We start from the raw sequence: 12,621 nt of genomic DNA on the forward strand, positions 1-12,621 counted from the left end.
AAGAGGCAGCTGAGCAAACATTCATCATCCATGTACAAATGCTGCCAGGACCCTGAATCCGAAGTTTTGAATCTAACATTTTAATAAGGATGATGTGCTGTGAATCTTTGCATTACTGGGTCTCTCCCTGAAGGAGAAATTTCGGTGTTTGAATGCTTCAGTGATTTACTAAGGTTTACTGAACAAGGGGATTACAGACCAGGAAGGAGTGTCCTCCTTCTCAGGCGTGTATTTGTCCAGTTACTGTTGTTTCCCTTTCTCCTACGTGAATATCTGAATATTGACAGATCCGGACTCGGAATAGGCAGAGTGAGAAAATACTGTGTCTTTCAGAGGGCCCGGGGAGCACATGGCATGATGTGGGTGGTGCTGCCTGTCCTCACCATGGGCTGGATGGAGGGGATGTTCAGCCTGGACCTGCTCTAATGCCAGGCTCTGAGATAAACAGGTGATAATTACTGATAAAGGTCCTGCTGGAGGTAGGCATGGGGTTGTATTGTTTTGACACCGTGGTTTGCTGCATTCTGATGATTTAGGAGATTTTGCTGGAGCTGCTTCCTGAGATTTGCAAACAGACAAACAAACAGACTCGTGATTACCTGACCAGTCCTGCGCAATGCCGGTGGGGGGGTCAAAGGGGAGAAAAGCAACTGCAATCTCGCCACACCGGGCAGAGACAAAGCAAGGCTGGTTTGCTCTGAAAACACTTGTGGCTGCCGGTCCCCAACATCCAAGCAACAGCACTGGTGTGACGAAATCCATCCTAGTTACCTGGTAGCAAACTTTTCCAGATGTGTCCTTTTTCACTTTCGAAGGAATTAGGGAGCTGTGAATCTGCAGCTGAAGAAATGGTGTTTTCCCGGGTCTCTGTGGACCCCAGTTTTATGGCTTTGGGAGTGAGGAAGAGGAAAGCAGCAAATTTTCTTTGGCAATGCAGAGATAACAAAGTAGATACATCTCTCTGCGTATTCATCAAGAACTCTGCTACAGGGGGTACACAAACCAGCAGGGTGCTGGCTGTTGGAGCTGGTCCCTGGGAGGAACAATTCCTTGCCTGATGAAGAGGCAGGGCAGAAACCCATGTGAACCTGAGGAGAGCAGGGTTAGGAGTGTCTGGATTTGATCATTGATGTCTGGGTAGTCATATCAGTCCAATAATGTCCGTCTGCAAAGGAATGTGCAGTGTTCCCAGGTGCTTCAGAGAGCTGAACTGACTCACCCCTTTCCTGACCCTCCTGCCACCCCCCAGACAGATCAGGCAGCTCCTCACTGAATCCTGCATTGCGAGGTCAGCTCTGGACAGGGGTACAAGTTCCAACGACACTTGGAGCAGGTTTAGACACTTTGGCTACAGGCTCTGAGCAGCCAGGAGGGGAACAGAGCTGGTTTATGTGGGAAAGACTTGGGCTTTCTACTGAACGTCCTAGGAGAGTTCAGGGAAGAGTCCTGGCTGGCAATGATCCAATTGCACTTGCACTGGGAGGGACATCAAGAGTGGTCTTGAGGAGCATGTAGCATGTAGCAGGCATGTGCTGTATGATGTAGCACTCTGAACATGCTGCTGGCTCTTGGAAGGACTGCAATTCATGCCCACCCAGTACTTGGGAAAAGCTGGTCTTAGGGTGTGTCCCGGTGGCACCGTTGGGCCAGTTTGTGCTGAATCTGACCATAGTGTGAGTCTGACTGTTTGGACATACAGTAGGACACCATGCATCCTCAGTTTCTTCCCCTTGCAGAAGGCCAGGGAGGTTAGACTGAAGACAGTCTTATTCTGTGAGGAGTGCTGTGGGGTTACAGTCTAGAGCTGCCTGGAGATGGGTGCTGTGTTCCTGAGGGACTGTACAGCCGTCCCATTGCTCCTCTGTCCCTGATGGGTGCTGCACTGGGCAGCGTTACTGGGTGAATGCATGACAGAGTGGCCTTGGGTTAAACAAAGCGATGAAAGGCAATACTGAGATACACCCATGTGCTCTTGGACCTCCCATAGCTCATGTAGGCTGCCGCACAGGCTCTTCTCTGTGCCTTTGTGCACATTTTCTAGGCACAAGTTCTGTGCCTGCATCTTGCTTTGTGGAAGTGAGAGCTTGTGTCTCTTTTACCATTGAACACCCTGACAACCCACATACACACCTTGTGCATAGAGTCCCATCTTCTTGAACACTCAATTTATATTTTGCTTTCAAGGGACAATTTGAAGTCGATACTTATTACTCACGTTTCATGAAAGATTTCAAAACCCAGCAAATCCTTCTGTGGACATCACAAGGAATTTACACAGCAAGATAAACACTGAAACTCCGCTTTTCCCCTTCATCACTCATCAGTGTTCTCAGTGCTCTGGAATTTGTGGAGAATTTTACAGCACCCCTAAAAGCATTGAGTCTCCTCTTCTGCCCTTCCTTCTTTTCTTTGAAACATGTAATATCTTATTTCTTTTCTTTAGATGATTTTCTGGACTGGTTCAATGGGCAAAATAACCCCTCTTTTTACTCAATAATCACTGCCTTTCCTCCTCTGACTAAGATTCTTTTTTCACTGGAAGTCCCAAAGAGTTTTCACTCTATTTTCACCTATTATTTCTACTCAACTTTTGGGGAAATACCGTTCCTTAAGATCATTAATCTCAGCTGAAAGACCTGGGTTTATCCAAGATGTTGCAATCTCCTCTGTATGCTCTAGGCTAAAGGTACTCCAGTACTGACAGACCTTAGTGACTGGCTTGTTCTTAAGTAAACATGTGAGTCTTCATTTTTTGCCCTTTCCAAAAGCAGTATCAAGTGAGAAAAGGCATGTATATAGACAGTTACTGAAATCAAACTGCGATGTTTTAGTCTGCGGATAGAGAGACTCCTCTAATTGTTCACAGAGGTTGTCTTCATGTGCAGCAGTCCTTGCTGCACTGAGCAAATGCTTAACACCTTGGTCATATTGCTCCTTTGGGTGTTGTTAGTCAGATGAGCAGCCTCACTTCCGTACTCGGCAGAGATTTGTGCTCTGTGAGTAGTAAACGATACCTGTTTCCTTTTCTGGCAAAAACAAGCTATAACGCTTGCCAGGACTTGCAGGTGAGCAGCCTGGTTTCCTCTTCTCTCAGACATTTCTTGGGGAAGGTATCACTGTGCAAAGCCTGTGTTTGGAGAGCACGGGGTCACGTGTGATCCTCTGTCCTAGCGTCCCCTAAAGCTGGCCCCCTGGCTGCCCTGAATTCATCGTTGAGCTAAAACTATTGTATTAGGGGGAAATATCTCATTCTGATTATTGGACATGGGCAGGTGCGCAGAGCAGGCACAGCTACATGATCCTGGTTTCAGAGAGGAGACATGAGCTTCCACATACGGACCAGAAAATGGCAATGGCCAGACAACATCAACCCAGCTGCTGTTTCTGGTGACAGACAGTTGTAGAGCCAGGGAATAACACATGCACATAGTGACCCTACCCCAAAATGTGTTACAGCCCTCTCTGGTCTATGTCTGAATATATCCTGAGCCAGCGCCAGTACTTTTAACTTTAATTTTTCTCACTTGATTTTTCCTCTGTAAATTTGGCTGTTTTTTTTTTTTTTTTTTTAAATTTCTGGCACCTGCAGCATCCTGCAGCAAGGAGTTTTGCAGGTTTACTCTGTGTTTCACAGGAAAGTACATCTTGTTTCTTTTGAACCCTATGACTCGCTTCCCCAAAGTTCTGGGGAAAAGGCAGACTTGGGACCACATGCATTTAACTTTGGTTTACATTGTCTAGAAAAACCTTAAAACTACTTTGTTGTTTATCTACAGGCTGTTTTTTCTTCTCTCTCTCCCGCTTACTCCCTCATCCATCTAGGAGAAACACCCCTGTTGAACCTTAGCTCCAAGCACTGTTTTGCAGGCAGCGCCCAGATGTCTTTGCCCAGATGTCAGGAGGATCTAAGACGGCTGCAAATCTTCCTTGGGATTAGTCAGGATTGTGTCCAACCCAGTCTGCAGTGAGGGGTAGATGTTGTGTTTGACCATGGTAGTAGCTGAAGCAGCCAAAGATCACAGCTTCCAGGGCTGCAGAGAGCACAGCAGCACAAAGAAACCTTAACCCTTCATCAGCTGCTCACTGTTGCAGGACTGCCATTCAGTACAAAGTTTTAAAAAGGTTGTTGGAGAAGACCTCATCCAAATGACTCTTATTGCCTAAAAGGCAACAGGATAGTGAATAGCACCAAAACCTGCACAGCTGAACTGAAATTTCTGTTTCCAGGAGGAAAGCTCAGATTTCCTCTTTGGAATTGAAATGTATGATTGATAGAGGCAGCATCAGTTAGAGGAACTGACTGGGCTTATTTAATACTGACTACACACAGGGAATATGTTGTGAAAATTTGATTTTAAATGGGCTGTAGGAATTATTCCTTCTCAAATGTTGGGGGTCAGAAACAACATAAACCTTTCTGTGTTTGGTCAGCAGACATGACCTGGAATTCCTAATCTGCTGGAGATAAACCAAGCTAATAATCAACCCTTTTCTTGCAGTCATTCAAACATTCATGTTTCCTCACTGGCTGTAATAAAGCTACAGTTTGGGAGTTGTTTCACTCTGCTCTTCACATGATGGATTTCATCTGGCTCTAGTTAAAATGTGCTTGTATGTAACACACTGAAGTTGCATGAGGCTGAAGGCTGGCTGAACTCCTGGCTTCTCCTCCAAACCGCCCTCCAGTGAGGGCTCTGGAAGGGATCGTGTCTCCTCCCCAGCTTCTCAGTTTTCACCTGTTGCCTTTTTCTCCTCTCCTGAATCAGCAACCCACAAATGACCACAAGGCCCGAGACTGTCCCTCAGAATGCCCCAAAACACTGAAATCATTCCTGTCTGTAAACAAGTGGTTTTGGCATGTGTAAAGCTGCACTCTGTGTGTCATTACCCAGAGCTCTCAGATTGCTGGGCTTGTCTGTGCAAGGCAGTAAGCTGCTGAGAAATAAAGGTGGTCCTGCATTTAGCCACTCACGTGTTCTTTACCAAAGTGATACTGGAAGCTCTGATAGAGATTCCATGGCATGAAACCAATCTCATGGAGGCCAAGAGATTTGACCCATACGGTAGGATTTATTTTGCTGTCGATTTTTCTATTTTAGGATTGTTCTTTCACTGGACATTCTGTACCAGAGGCCAGATAGAAAACAAAAGTCAGACACAATCAAATGAATGGAAACAATGAGTTTCACAGTACTAGAGAGGTAATGGTGGGAAAAGTAGGGAGTTATTAAACTTGCTTCTGCTGTTGACAGACGATATCTCTATGTCATATCATCAACCAATGTTTTTCTCAAAATGTATGAAACTAATTGTGGTGTCAGATGATGGGACAGGTATGGTGGGGCATCGAGGGAAGAGACTCAACAGCGAAGTGGCAGGTGGAGAGTGAGCCTTGCTGCAAGGGTCAGCCACAAAGTGTGGTCACTTTCCTCACCATGTGCCACTAGGGCCAAGTGGAGCACAGCAGCTTCTGGTGTTGGAGTCCCAGGGCAGGAGAGCAGGAACAATGAGAATAAGTGAGACGCAGGCCTGACTGAGAGGGATAGTGAGGCAGATCCATGCATGTGTGAGTGTCATACTCAGTTCATGAGCCATGAGAGATGTGTAACAAGGTTCTGAGAAGATAAAATTCATCCCTGGTACCATCCATGTAAGAGTTTTCTAAGTGTAATTAGGAAAACATCTCCCAGGTCCTCCAGGGAATGGGCTCAGTGAAGATCTAACACCTGGCATCCAGCCATCCTGTTTGCTCTCACTGTGTTCCTGATGCCTGCAAGGTCTTTGGTCCTGAACCTCCAGGGACCAGTTATAGCAGGAATCACATTTCTACCCATATCTCACCAAGTCTCTACCAGGGACTCAGTGATGGGTGGTGGTTGTGATCAGTGTATGAGCTTGATGGCCTAGTTGTGGAATTAATTTCCTGTGATTGGCAAGTGAAGAATCTGATCACCTTCAGGATCACCACTTAAAAATTTTTTTCTTTCGAAGAAAGGAAGGAGACATTGGAATGATATAACAAACAGGTAGAAGGAGGAAGAAGAGAGGATGCCTGATGACTAGATCTGAAGTCCTCTGCAGGAACTGCTGTTAAGCCAATACTGAAGACAGAGTTACTGCCGTGACGTCAGAGTTACCACCACCTATGTTGCTCACCCAGTGAACAACTAAGCCATCAAGCTCAAGTACCCGTGAGTCTGGTTTTGGGGCAACCTTTATGTCAAGGAAAAGCCCAAGCCATAGTCAGCATTTTAGAGATTGCTCAGAGATTTCTGTCCCAGGATATGGCTATGTCTCACTTTTTGTGCCTGGACCATGACCTCTATCCATTTCCTCAGCCCTTATGACATGTCAGATACTCTGTGCTGGGAAGATAAAGTGATCCTGGGTTCTTCCTAGAGAGGTTCTGCCATAAACTGCTGCAAGATTTGTAGATCAGAGTAGTTCAGGGGCAACATAAAGGCTAGGAGATGAGGTTTCAGGTCTCCTTTGGGATTGCTGAACTCAGTCCCTTGCACATACTGCTAGGAATTCCTCTGGGGATCTATTTGACCTAACATTTTTGGATGTACTTGGATATTGGAACAATTCAAGTTACACAGATTACTGTGCTGTAGAAAATCTTATGACAGGCCAGATCTGGTGAACAATTGCTCAGCATCCTCTTGGATATGCTGCCCCTGTACAGCCATCCTCCAACAAGTATTTGTCTCGAAAGTGAGAGGAGCAGTAGGATAGGATTTGTAATTACTGATGATATTCAACATGCTTCAGTCCCCTTTAAGACACCAAAACCAGAGCCAGGTATTTCTGAAGCACTCAGTAGCTGCTCCTGTGGCACACATGGCTGGATTTTCCATTGGGGAGCAGGGTCAAACACTTAAAGAAGTCTTTAAAAAGTTATTCTAGTGCCTATGTGGGAATGAAACTCTTGAAAATCCTTTGCTAAGTGCAAGACCCATCTGCACTGAAAGCAGAGCTTGTGCATGCATGTGTGTGCAGTGCAGAGGAAGAAGGAAGGAGCTTCTCCCCTGAACTTTCTAACACACCCTTTATCGTTAGGACTGGGAGAGCACATTGGCAACACTGGTCATTATTTCAATGCCTAGAGGGAGTTTAAAACCCCAGTTATCTGGCTGGAGGCCAGAGGCTGGAGGTGTTTCTCTCACAGCTGTGTCTCTCTGCTCATGAAAACTCTTCCTTAAGCCTGATGTACACAGAGGCTTGGCTGATGGGTGATTTGAGAGCACTGGGGTGAGCCCACACCCTGTGCTGTTGACAAAGAAGGCGCGAATGAAGCCTAAGCCAGAACCTGGCAAAAGGATGGTCCCCTCTGGGAGATGATGAACAGCACATCTCCATAAAGAACAGAAAGGGAAACCAAGCCCTACATGAACCAGGACCACCAGGGCAGAATAGGGACAGAACAGGAGAAAGAAGGAAAGGACATGCTGTGCTCTCCTCTCCTAGTGCACAGAGAAACTTGGATGTGGGGGAGAGGACAGGGCAGGAGAGAGGAGAGGAGGCCTCTGAAGACACTCCCTATATAAATGCCTTGGGTGAGATGAGCACCGGAGGCTGGAGCCACCCACTATTGTCTCCTGTCCCAGGGCTGGGAGTGCAGCTCTGCACATGTCTCCCCATTCCTCAGGGAGTTTCCATCAAGGATTAGGGTGTCCTTTCCCTTCCTCCCTCCTCTTCCTTCATGGTTTTGTCCTCCAGCCTCCCGCACAGCTTGGCTGCAAGGTGACGGCAGAGGGTGATGGGGTGTATGTGAGCCATGAGGGGCTCTGCTCACACTAGTGTTTGCTCAGCGGCAAGGGCAGAGGCATCCCTGCCCCATGCCCTCCCTGTGCATAGAGAGGGCTGGAGCAAGGGGGTGGCCTTGTGGGAGTCCTTGGTGTGTTTGCAGTTGGTTTCTCCCCCTTGCCGGAGCCCAGCTGTGCACAGAGCCCTGCCCATGGGTACAGCGCCTCGTGGGGGGGCAGATCTGGGGGTCACTGTGCCAGCCCCAGGCAGTGTTCGATGTGCAGCTTGGATGCTGGGTATTAAACAGAAGGGAGCAGCGAGTGTGTGGTGAGGGATTGGTGACGGGTAGATAGGCTGACATTGATTTTAAGGGAGTCACATCCCCAGAGCTCTGCAGGGAAACTCCTTGCAGATCCTATACCCAAACCTGACCCCCACTCACCTATCCAGGTCCCGAAACTGTCCCATGCTCATGGGCTATGAATCACAGCAGCAACTGTTTTCTCTGAGCCTCATCTTTTGCCCTCATTGCCTTTTATAGCAGATCAAACATTCTGTTACCAAAATGTGCATTTCTAACCCAGCAGTTACTTTTATCCTCTCCTCGATGAGTCTCCTAGAGGGTCTTTCATCGCTCTCCGATAAGCAGGTTGGTGAATAGGAGCGAGTTGCACAGAGGTCTAAAGCGGATATTTCTTGTGAAGTGAGTCACAAGAGGGGCTGGATTTCAGCCAGGAGAGCCTGCAGGGTGAAACGCACGTACGACAGCCCCTCTCACTTAGGCTAAGGTGAGCCGAGTTTCTGAAAAGCAGCTGCCAGAGCACAGACACAGTGCAAACCCCTTCCACCACCGGACCTTTCATCCTTTGCTTTTCTCTGGTACTGTGGAAAGAGCTAAATATTCACCCTGCTCTCCCTGCCCTTCCTGCACGATCACTGTTAGAGGCATAGACATTGTACTTCACTCGCATTTAATCACCTTTGCATCAGGGCACGGGAAAGTTCATGCTCACGCTGGGAAACACACGCTTGGATGAGGATGACGCTGCCGGGATGTGGCAGGGCATCAACAGCCCCCGGGGTGCTTGGGGACGAGGGCTATTCACTGGAACTACTGACATGCCGAGAAAAGGTGTGTCTAATCCACTGCCCAGCTCCTCTGCCTACACACGCCTGCGTGAAGCTGGTATGCAGCGACGGCACTGTGTGTTCCCGAGTGGTCACGCATGTTTTCACCGATAAGGATCTTACCACACCCATGCAGAGAGTGCTGCCCCGGTGTTAAAGAGGAGCGGGGCTGTGACTCCTCGCTCTTGATCTAAGGTACTTAGTCAGTGCCTCGGTCTCCCCAGGTCTAAAATGAGGTTAGTAATACATCATTGAGATTATGTGTTTCTCAGGTGTGGGATTTCATAGGCAGCTATAAAACAAAATTTATTGTACTGAAGAGAAGTTGCATGGTGCTTTGGGAGCCTGAAAAGACTGTACTGAAATGCTTATTTTATTATTTATTGCATTGGACTGATTGAAAAAGCTGTTTTAAAGGAGTGTATGCAAGCATCATACCTGTGTGTATAGTATCCATACACACAGAGTTTTTACTTACTAATCCTTTAAGATCTTAGCTATTAGAAAATGCCTTTGCTTTCCTATTTTCTTTTAATCCTATATATTGCCTGCTTGAAAAGTCACAGGTTGCTCTGAAGTCTTATTGTTTTCCTTGGGGCTAACAAGCTAACTCCAAGCTAACTCCTGGGGTTTTGTGACCATATGAACATGGCTGGGGTGGTACATCCCAGCTGACATGCACTGCCCTGTAATTCATGTGTGTGCATATCTCAGGGCTGAGGAGCACTGCTCTGGAGATAAAGACACTTAGAGGCCATGGAATAGTGGTGTATAGAAAAATGGAGCATTACAACCAGGAGGGAGGAGTGGGAAGAGTTGGTCAGACAAGCCCATGGATTCTTCCACGGCAGCAGAATAGCTCTTAGGGAAACCCCTGCTAAAGCCCTCCATCACCTCTGGCTCCTGAGCTGTGCCCACCAGACAAGCCCCCTGTCCTGAACACAACAGTTGTACCACTGGCTACTTGCTTGCCTGCAGTTAGGTCCACATGTCATGCATTAATGAGCAGCATCACTGCTTCCCTCTTGCTCAAGGCTCTCTGCTACACTATATATTAGACACTGTGGAAGTGAAGGGAGGACACAACCCTTCCCTGCTCACGAGACTGTGACCTCATTGGGTTGTTGTCACAAGAATGGTTTTGTAGGTAGACAGATGAAAACCAGCTATGATCCTCCCAAGAGTGGCGCTAGTTTCTATCACTCTCTGTAACATAATGACTCACCTTTAACAGAGAGCACAGACCACCTTGTGTTAATGAATAATAAAAGCAATCGACCCATAGTGCATTTGTCTCTTAGCTGGGAGTGTGTGTAGACAACGTGATAAGGCTGTTACATTAGCAAAGGTATGGTGCATTGATACCATGCAGTTTAAAAGCCCTACATGGGGCCAAGTTCTGATAATTATTAGGATACTCTAATGCTTTTGGTAGTGTCAAAGTACTGTAAATGTTAGGTTAGCCAAGAGAATAAGTTACAGTTAGCATATATAGTACAGCCTACAGATCCATTTGAAAGCTACACTGAGTCATGTCAGCCAGGCTTTAGGCTATACAAAGACATCTTGGGAGGTTATTTTGGGAGAGCTGTTTTCTGAAGCTGAGGGGACATCTGTTGTGCTAAGCTAGGAAAGCAGAGTATGATGAGAAACTGCTACAGACTTTGCTTCATAAAGATGCTGACTTGTTTTAAATAAAGAGTATTAAAAATGTACCTTGCCAGTCTACTGAATAAGAATATTGTATTCTTTCTAATAACTTCAGCAGTTTCCATGGGACTGTTTGGAGACATGGACCTAAAGAAAGGCCAGATATTGGATTTGCCTGTCTGTCAGGTGAAAATCACAGACCATCTTCATCGTGTTGCATGCTCTGGAGCAGTCTTACACCAGGGAAAACTGGAGGATCCTGACCTGCTCTGCTGCCAAGGCCAGGATGCTCGTGAGCCCTGAGCTAGATGCAAATGGATGGTGTAAAACCACTTCCTGTCCCCCAGTGACTCACGGTCAGGGAAGCACTGGCATCCTGCTCCAGGAAGGGTCACTCGCCTGCCCTGCCCTGCAGGGAGGGTGAACACAGGGAGGTGAACGGAGCTGGGACAGCAACACAAATTGCTGGGCATGTGGAAAATAAACAAGACTGTGGCAGGGCTGCCGCAACAGCTATGGAGAGATAGAGTGAAGCACAGGCAGTACTGGCACCTGGACATGCTGCCTTCATCTGTTAGTGGAGTTTGCTCCTTGGGCTGACATGCATGGACATCTGATGTGCTAAGCTAGAAGAAGAGTATGATGTTGCCATTACAAAAGCTCAGAAACACCACCCTGGCTGTTACTGCAGGCCTGCTATTATCCTGGGAGCTCTTTGATTTCCACCTCTGTCATGCTAGTATTGAGCACACTTTAACCATGAAGCAAATGAGAAAAAATGGCCCTGTTCTCCCCAACTGGGCTTATCCTCTGAAAGAGGCTTGTATTTGGGTTCAGGACAGAATGAGAAGGCAGGGAGATCCATATGGCTATAATACATTTCCTGGCTAATCCTCTACTACTGTAAAACTCTGCTCTTGCCACTCTAACAACTTAATTCTGTTTGTGGAAGGCGCTCTCAGATTTTCCAGGCCTTTTCTGAGCTCACCACACCACTTTTTCTGAACTACTGCTAAAAACAGTTGGCTAGGATACCTTTTTTTTGAAAACTGGTGCAGCCACAGGTTAATTAACACAGTGCAAGACAAGCATAGGAAGATGATACATATTATCAGTGCCTGTCTCATATCAACATGATCTATATCATCTATGTGGCTAATGAAAGTCATTATCCTTTATGGGACCTGCATGGCCAGTGCCCTGTTCCTGTGGGTCAGAACTGTTGGAAACACAATTCTACCCTTGTCACAGAAAACCATGAAGTGAAGATCACGGGTGTTTTTGCCTTATATAGATACTTGGACGCCAGAAAACTCAGAAGAAAGTATCATACCTGCATAACCATATCAAGACATGCATCCAGCAGAGAAGAAAATCCTCACTTGTCAGCTTTTAAGAATGGAATTAGAAAACAGAGAGCAGAAAAGCTAAAGCAGCATAGAGTCCTGCAGACCCTGGCTTTTTGACCTGGGACTTTTGTTCACTACCTACTGTCTCCCAAAGCATGTGCTGAGGACATCTTCTGCAGTGTGACCTCTGAGGAACAGAGTGATCCTGGGATCAAGGCAAAAGATTGTTATCTCTGGCAGCAAAACTGCCTCATGAAGTCATGATAGGAATTATGCGGGTTATATATTGCAAGAATAATAAACTTCTTATTGCCTTTGTATTTGGAAGAAAATCTCGGAGAAAGCAAACTTTGAGCAATTCTGTAAAAGTACCGATTGGCTCCATCTGGAGGTGACAGCTGAGATGACAGACACCATCAGTTTGGGCAAGCAGATTGTAAACAGATCTGAAAGCAGAGCGAAAATCTGCTCCTCAGCCTTATCTTGAAGAGTTGCCCACTAAAGGCAGGTTTCTAGTTTTTTATGGCTTCTCTTTTCAAAAATAAAGATCATTGAGGATGTGATGGTTTCTGTGCATTTGTACCTTTGGGATAGGAGGAATGTCTAGTCCGGTTCCTGGAAGGTGCCCTGGAGCCCTGCTGGGTTTCTTGGCACTGTGAGAGGAGGCACTGAGTGAGAAGCCTCCATACAGAGGCCCCGTCTGTTTGTCCCTGGCAGCCTGCGTGACCCCTGCTCACCCAGGGAG

This window comes from Strix uralensis, chromosome 9 (assembly GCF_047716275.1).
Source record: "Strix uralensis isolate ZFMK-TIS-50842 chromosome 9, bStrUra1, whole genome shotgun sequence".
In the NCBI taxonomy this organism is placed as follows: domain Eukaryota; kingdom Metazoa; phylum Chordata; class Aves; order Strigiformes; family Strigidae; genus Strix; species Strix uralensis.